The sequence below is a fragment of the Petaurus breviceps genome, unplaced genomic scaffold, assembly GCF_028583685.1.
Source record: "Petaurus breviceps papuanus isolate PSGF00001 unplaced genomic scaffold, PetGlider_PUasm1.0 173, whole genome shotgun sequence".
Lineage (NCBI taxonomy): Eukaryota > Metazoa > Chordata > Mammalia > Diprotodontia > Petauridae > Petaurus > Petaurus breviceps.
In genome coordinates, this window is record NW_027185759.1 from 20,623,911 (window position 1) to 20,630,971 (window position 7,061).

The 7,061-nt window shown below is 43.8% G+C and overlaps 1 pseudogene; it reads left to right on the plus strand.

The window, feature by feature from the left end:
* Positions 1–6,022: 6,022 nt before the first annotated feature.
* On the plus strand, positions 6,023–6,582 carry LOC138157857 (U6 snRNA-associated Sm-like protein LSm5 pseudogene; annotated as a pseudogene).
* Positions 6,583–7,061: the final 479 nt, after the last annotated feature.

A 7,061-nucleotide genomic window follows, 5' to 3' on the forward strand; every position in this document is an offset into this window, starting at 1 on the left:
TTTCCCCTGAACGAGGTAAACGATATATGTTTGACTGATTAAAGTAAGCTTGTTAACCCATTTTGAGTTGCTTTCCTTTAACAAAGCAGATCCAAGAACCTGTGTTGGCAGCAAACCCTGGGGACGCTTGGGGTGCTTGCTGCTACAGGCGTGGATCTCGGTCTTGTCTGCTTTGTTTCTGGCAGGGACCTGTGACCTCTTCTGGCCAAAGCTGATCTCTCCCTAAACAGGGTGAGTGACTTATTGACTGACCCAGAGTCTCACCATTGAAGACCTTGAGAGTTAGAAGGGACCTGGTCATACTGACACACACGCTGCCCTTACTGTTCATTTTAACCTCGTCTCACCTGTATAGAATTCCTACATGATCTAAACCCCAGCTGTGCCCTGGTGCCCTAGAATCACACACCTCCAGTCTTGGACGTGGCACTCCTCTATCTTGTCTGCCTGGCATCACTTTCAGTGACTGCCTGTATCAGCAAGCACCCCAGCGTCCCCAGGGTGGCTGCCAACACAGGTTCTTGGATCTGCTTTGATAAAGGAAAGCAACTCAAAATGGGTTAACAAGCTTACTTTAATCAGTCAAATATGTATCATTCACCTAGTTCAGGAGAAAAAGGTCAGCACCCCGAACTTCAGAGTATACAGACAGAAATATCAAGCCAGGGAAACAGATCAAGTAGACAGCTTTCCAAACTGTCCAACCATTACATCCATACCAAATCAACATCTGCGTTTTTCAAAGCCGGGGGGCTCTCAACAACAGCCTCCCAGAGTCTCATCTGATCAAATCACAGAACACTTCTCAAAGTGAGCCCCAAAGCAAAGCCTCACATCAGGGCTTATATAGCCTTCTCCTGGGTCAGAGAATGTAACAACCTTATTGACTCACTGGCCAATCAAGAAGTATCTACTGAAAAACAAGCCTCCCACCCCAGGCTCCAGGTGCACTTTAGCCTAGGGGCAGGGAAGATCTTCCAAATTTACATTCCCATTACACTGCCCTTTCCTTGATTCCCAGCCCAAGGTGCCTCCTGCTACATACTGCAAGAAGAAAGTCAAGGCACCAGTTAAAAAGCATTTATTAATTGCTTACTACATGCTGTGTGCTGGGGCTATAGATACAGGAAAAACCACGGTTCCTGCTGTTGAGTTCACATTCTAATGGGGGAGACAACATGAAAACCATGAGTTAAATTACTCAATATAGACAGAGTGGAAGGAAGGTAATCTCAGTGGGGAAGGTCCTAATGATAGCTGGAGAGCCCAGGAAGAGAGGGCCACACTGCAGGGTGAAGGACATGACCTCTGTGGACTGAATCAAACTGTCTTTGCAATGGAAGGAGTATCTCCCAGTCATTGCTTATAAAACCAGTCAGGATTACTTTAAAGAGAGCTTCCCCTAGGGTACAGGGAATCTAAGGAATGAGTGTGGGTTTCATGACTACAGGGACCCTGAGCTGTTGAAGGCACCAGGCACCTGAGACGTTGGGCGATGACTCAGGGAGGTAGGAGGTGGTGGAGAAGCAGGGGACTTGGTTCTAAAAAAAGACCTGAATCTCATACATGTACTTACACCTGCCAATAATGTCTTCTCTATTGCTGCCAAGGTGAAGCAGGTAAAACTGCCTGCACTTCCCCTCCTCCCCTCCCCCAAGTTTAATACAAACTACTCACACTCCACATGCTCCCTTTGAATGCCTTTGTCAAGACACTGCACCTTTTCCCCTTCAAGATTGTTCATCTTACCCTGATTTTGTCTGTACAAAATCATCAAGCAGGGGGCAGAGTGTGTTGATGTGCCTTGGACCTGAATATCCCTCTGGAGGATGCCCACAAGCATCGTGTCATGAAAAAACCAAGAACTGGGAGCTGGGAGACCTCTCTCCAGGCTCTTCCACTTGTCCCTTCTCTGAGGCTGCCAAATAAAGAGGTTGGATTCAAGGCACCATAAAGCCTTTTCCCAGTCCTGTGATCCTATTCTGAAACCCTCCCCAAGTTTGGTACACAGAGTCACTTAATGAGAGCTGACAGTGGAATCCTGGAAACCTGGGTTGAAGTCCCACCCAGACAGATCCTGGCTGGGTGACTGTAGGCTGATAATTTGGCCTCTCAGGGCCTCAGAAAACTCTGTAAGATCCTGGGAGTCCCCTAGATGCAGAAACTGCTTGAAAAAAATCACCAAGTCTGAAGACCTGTGTAGATGTCACAAATTATTTTTATGTTGCCTTTTTTGTGGCTCCCAATTTCATTTTCTTTAAAGAAGTTGCTCACCTCTATGCCTGTTTTAGATAGAGTTGAACACAACCATCTTTTATCCTTCGAAGGGACTGGAACCTTCTAGACCTGGCAGAGACCTTATAGGCAATCCAGGGCGATAGGAGGCTCCCTGGGGAGGAACCTTCCTTGGCTGGGTAGGCTGACTGTGGCAGAGATAACACCCTCACCTGGGCTTTCTGTCCAACAAAAACGACGTCCTGCTTTAAGGGAGCACTTTGTTCAGATGGTCAAGGGCTTTTCTATGCATCCATGTTGAATGCTGATGAGAACAGCTGACTCGGGTAGAGGGTTCTAAGGTTTGCAAAGTAATTTCCAGATGGGATCTCATTTGCTCCTTCCATCCATCTTTTGAGACAAGTGCAGGTATCGTTAGCCTCATTTCACAGGCTCAGGAGGGGAAGGGACTCGCTCTTGACCACACAATTAGTGTCACAGGTGGGACTTGAACTCAGATGTCTCCCACATCTATACCTTAACCTTATACCACGATATTATCAGACAGGATCATAATAGCAGTAATTGTCATAGTAACAGAAGCAGTCACGTGGATAGCACAGTTATCAGAATGTTAGGCTTGGAATCAAGATGTCCTGAGTTCAAATCCAGCCGCAGATATTGACTAGCTGGGGGATCTTGGACAATGCACCTAAACTCTCTGTTCCTCAGTTTTCTCTTCTGTAAAATGGGAATCATAATAGCATTTACCTGCCAGGGTTGGTTTTTAAATAATATTTTATTTTTTCTAATTATATGTAAAGAAAGTTTTCAACATTCACTCTTTTTTTTTTAAAAGCAATTGGGGTTACTTGCTCAAGGTTACACAGCCAGTTATTTCTGGGTGTGGTGCTAAGTATCTGAGCCCGGATTTGATCCCAGGTCATCCCAACTCTGGGGCCGGTGCTCCTACTCACTGCACCACCTGGCCACCCCTAAAATGAGGCTCAGAGACTTGAAGTATTTTTGGTCATACAGTATCCAGAGGTAGGATTGAAGACTAGTCTCTTGATTTTTGTTTGTTTGTTTGTTTTTGTTTTGTTTTTTGCTTTTTGGAGGGCAATTGGGGTTAAGTGACTTGCCCAAGGTCACACGGCTAGTTTTAACATTCACTCTTATAAGACTTTGAGTTCCAAGCTTTTTTCTCCCTCCCTCCTTCCCTTCCCCAAGAGGGCAAGCAACTTGATATAGGCTATACATGTACAATCATATTAAACATATTTCTACATTAGTCATATTGTGAAAGAAGAATCAGAACAAAAGGGGAAAAACATGAGTAAGAAAAAACAAAACAAGGTGAAAATAGTATGCTTTGATCTTCATTTGGACTCCATAGTTCTTTCTCTGGATGTGAATAATATTTTCCAGGGTTGTTTTAAGGATAAAGTGCTTGAAAATCTTATGGCACTATTTAAATGCTAGCTATTTTTATGACAGATTTGATTTGGAATTTTGCTTTTTATTTTTCATCATATTATTTAATTTGAAAAACTTGGGCTAGAACTAAGCCCTCATGGTGGAACATATTAGTCGGATATGAATGTTTGTTTAAGTATTTGGTGGAGAAGATGTGGGTTGATTATTAAGAAAACGCTTATATTGTTTGGTTCTTTGCAGCATTGTCAATTTCCTATCAAGCATCTCTGAGCTGTGAATGATCAGGTCTGCTGACTTTTGGTTGAGTTAGGATTTATACCCAACCAACTTCCCTGAGGATTCGAGATGCTAATGGCTTCAGATGCCAGACCATACAGCCCTCTTTTCTTTGGGGATCCTCATAAGGAAAATAAAACTGGTTGGGTGAGAAGAGCTGTTACTGAGGACTGATCAGGCATACACACTTGCAAAGTAGGGTTTGTGTGGATACCCCCATTTTTTATTTGTAGGAGCAGACGTTGAGGCAATAATTAGTGACCTAAAGCGTCTGCTACTGAGGAGAGATGCTAAACATTCTGCTTTTTAAAAATGTTAATAGCAAGCTTCAAAGTCTGTGAACTCTGTATGTCACCCTCTCCTTTTTAAAATCTGGAATTACTAGTATAAAAAGTAAGTGCCACTCAGGCCCACAGACGCTTACTGGAATGGCTGCCACTTGCACCTAGGGAAGAGACAGAATTGGCAGTGTATATAAGTAGGATTTGCTATCAACAGCCTAGAGCACTACAGATTTCTGGCATCCTCTGCTCAGTTGCAAACCGTGGCCATCTGAGAGCTAGGCTGATTTCAGTAGGGTATTCATCACCCTATAAACCTTAAATTTATTTCACACCTGTTTTTGGAAACAGCAAATACTGCCAACTTTCCCCTCCCAGATGGACTGAGCAAACAACAGGAAAAATCCCAATGTATTTGCCCCAAATTGTAAAATGGAGCACGTCCACTTTGAAAGTTTGCTTTTCTCCACTGGACAAGTGGCATCTGTGAATCTGAAAATGCAATCTCTTCTTCAAAAGGGGAATCTGAGGACCTTGAAGATCTTGCCAATTTCCAGACAGAGTCACTGAAGTTAGTGCTCGAGCTAACTCTGTGGTGCTGTTTATATGTGAATCCTCTGTTCTTCCCTGCAGAAGCATTTCATCGAGGTAGGCCAAAGCAATCAGGTTTTTTTTCTTCAGCTCTTGGAAAACTATTCCACAATTTAATTGCCTGCATTATGGAAATGCACTTAGGGACTGAGCCACAATGGTGAGGCTGAAAACTCCATGTAAGTCAGAACATACATAAATATACGGAGAGAAAGAGAAGAAAGAGGCAGCAGCGCAATTAGTGTCTCTGGTCAGAGTCCATCCAGTGCAGTAAACTCGCTTCTCACTTTTTTTTTCTCAAGTAGGAAAAAACTGATTGGTTCATCTTCAATAATCATAGCGGCGCTCCCGGAATGCTCTAAATAGAAAAGACAAGTGATTCAAGAGTGTAGGTCACTTCTCCCCTTACAGATAAGCACTCCTCTGTCACTTATGGAAAGTGTCTGACATAACAGCAATTGGCCCCACTTGACCTTTGGGAGACTGTACTGAATATCCCCCCCTCCCCCCAACCCCACTCCTTAACCTCAAGGACGTTGGGACATGGGACACTGGATTCGGAAGCTTCTTCCTACAGCCAGATGTGGAGATATTATCTGTTTTTCCTTGCCTCACTAAGCCAAGTGAGAAGACCAATGCTACCTTGGCCCTCCTTAACCACTAGGCACCCAGGAACCAACCCTTTGGACTCTCCTCAGATCCAGAGCCTCAGATACAGGGCCTCTTGGATCCAGGACCTCAACAGATTAGGATCCCAGACACCAAACCTTACCAGTACCCAAGTGAACTCATGAAGGGGACTGTCTGGTTGTACATCATCCCTGGCCATTTTGGGGTGAGGCAAAGGAACTGGCCTCACCATGAGCCCCAGAACTGAACATCTGCTTTTACTGACCCAACTCCCTCACCAGATCTCCTTTCTTCCCTGGTGTCTGAGAAAGAATCCACTGACATAGGACCCTTCAGGGCAGGGGCCTCACTCAGCTGGCACATTTCCATTTTATGACTAGCAGACTACCATCTTCTCCTTCCCTAATCCCCATCATTTATCATCATCATCTGCCAAGCAAAAAACCCCTTCCCTAGCCACCCACCATTCTCTTTTCCTTCATTCCCATGAACCTCTGCCCTCCCCAGGTCTCATTGTATTATTAATAAACCTCCCTTCCACTTCATACTTTCACAGAAACTAGACTCCTCCAAGAATATAGCCCACTGAGTCTTCTCTGGACACTTCCAGGAGCTATGTTGGTCAACGAGACCACTAACCCATCCCAGCTGCTGCCGTTGAAACTTGTTGACAAATGTATAGGCTCACAGATTCACATTGGGATGAAGAGTGACAAAGAGATCGTCAGCATGCTTCTGGGGTTTGATGACTTTGTCAATATGGTATTGGAAGATGTCACTGAGTTCGAGATCACACCTGAAGGAAGGAGGATCACCAAGCTCTATCAGATCTTGCTAAATGGAAATAACATAACGATGCTGGTTCCTGGAGGAGAAGGGCCTGAAGTATGAAGTTGGAAGGGACTTTTTTTTGTCACATGCAGGATCTTTTTGGTTCATGACCTGGCAAATGGAGGGTTTTTTTTTTTTTGGATTGTTTTTTACATTTAATGTTGATAGTTGATACAGTTAAATTTCCTGTTAAAGGGAAAATTCTTTGAGGATGGATTGTAAATTATATTTTTTGTAAGTTGGAATAACAAATTTCTTGTAAAAGAGGAAATCAGTTTCATGTTCAAAGTCTAAAATAAAGTTTTTTTTTTCATAAAAAAAATATAGCCCACCTTGGCTAGTACTTGGTGATTAATTCTCGTTTCCCTCAACACATTGGACCAGGAGGAGTAGGTATCCTAATACTTCACTGACACTTTTACACCCTTCCTCTAGCCCCATCAATCAGTGATCTCTTATCCTTTGAGGATCGCTCCATCTGTTTATGTCAACCAACTTATACCCTAGTTGCAGACATTCTCCCTCTACTCTGAAGGACTTTAGCATCTGGCTCTTCCTCTCCTGGCACCCAATCCCTTGTCATCATACTGTTGACTCTCCCCCATCCTTCTTGAATTCTCTCTCCTCCATCACCTTCCATGACACTATTCTCTCTGGTTTTTCTCCTAACTGTCTGACCACTCAAAAAATCTTTGCTGGTTAATCATCTGTCTCTGACACCCAACAGTGGGTAGCCCCTAAGTATTTTTCCTGGGCTCTCTTCTCTACCAGATCTATGTATCCAGTCCTGTTTCTTGATTT